Genomic DNA, 1,181 nt, shown 5'->3' with positions numbered 1-1,181 from the left:
GTTAAAAACATCCCACTAAAGAGTGATGCAACTTTTTTTTTTCACTTCCCTTTTTTCCCCTTCAATAAATGGTTTTCCCTGAAAATATTTGAAGACTCAGCTTTGGATGTATAAATCCTACAGTCAGTTTTGTTTAAACTTTAAATAGGAATATAATTTATGCTTGGAAGAACTATGGTTTAAAGAAAATGTGAATGTTCATAATTCTTTGTGGCAATCTACTCTAGTTCTGGCCCTGCTCAGACTGTCATCAATCTGGTCAGACTTGAACTCAAAGTAGGATTGTTCCAAAAACACAAATACAAGAACTTTTGTATATTTTGGATACGTGTTAAACTTTTGTAATCGAGGGGTGCTATCCATCCTGTTTTCTTGTGTTCCTGCTCAAATGCACCTGATTTGATTGAATTAATTAACAGAGGTAATTCATTCACTGCATCAGGTGTGTCGGAGTAAAGAAACAATGAAAACCTGCAGGACACCCCTGCTACACTGTTGTCTATTCTTTGAAATGGTGGTTGACCTATTTATTTATTTATTTATGCATGCATGCATCCCTCTTTACTTGACTGCCACAGTACTTCATTGCTGCTTTTAAAGCAGACTCTCTCCCTTTTCTTTTTTACTCAATACCTGCAATGTGGTTGGTGCTTTTTCAGTTACACACTTAATTTGTCTGGAGTCCCTGTTACTACAAGCAATTCTGTCATTGAGACATTGAGAAAAAGGTTAGTTTGCAAGTATGCATCTCTAACCAGACTAAAGCAAACTTCATTAGGAGTTATTTTAGTTCGATTTGTCAGACTCCCCCCTAGGTCGACTCAGGAGGTCAAAAACAGGCAGCACACATTCTTTAGCTGAAATGCTCATGTTGCTTCTGTCTTCCAGGCACACACAAGCCTTTTAAATTTAAGATTCAGAAATGTGTCTGCAAAATCTTGGATGCTAAGCTGTGTTTATTTTTTTTTTGTTTAAGTTATCAGGGCAAGGGTTTCAGGAAGGCATGAGATTGACCTTGATGGAATGAAGCGTGTCAAGTATAGCATTGAAGAGACTAAGGTACGAAAAATAGCTTTTAGAAAATTTTTTTAGATGTATAAACTTGACAAATTATTTTTTTTCACTCAGGTGTTCAAAGGCCTTGGCAGGAATATTAATGCAGTCTACACTTCTCTCTACTC

At 36.4% G+C, this 1,181-nt stretch overlaps 1 long non-coding RNA gene across 1 annotated transcript; it reads left to right on the top strand.

The window, feature by feature from the left end:
* Nucleotides 1-6: 6 nt before the first annotated feature.
* On the top strand, nt 7-1,145 carry LOC106512158 (uncharacterized). The gene is made up of 3 exons (XR_001309630.1): nt 7-728; nt 977-1,059; nt 1,129-1,145. It is a non-coding gene; the product is annotated as an uncharacterized LOC106512158 (long non-coding RNA).
* Nucleotides 1,146-1,181: the final 36 nt, after the last annotated feature.

This window comes from Austrofundulus limnaeus, unplaced genomic scaffold (assembly GCF_001266775.1).
Source record: "Austrofundulus limnaeus strain Quisiro unplaced genomic scaffold, Austrofundulus_limnaeus-1.0 Scaffold4556, whole genome shotgun sequence".
Classification (NCBI taxonomy): domain Eukaryota; kingdom Metazoa; phylum Chordata; class Actinopteri; order Cyprinodontiformes; family Rivulidae; genus Austrofundulus; species Austrofundulus limnaeus.
Note: the sequence above shows the minus strand (reverse complement) of the source record. Positions and strands in the feature narration are given on the sequence as shown.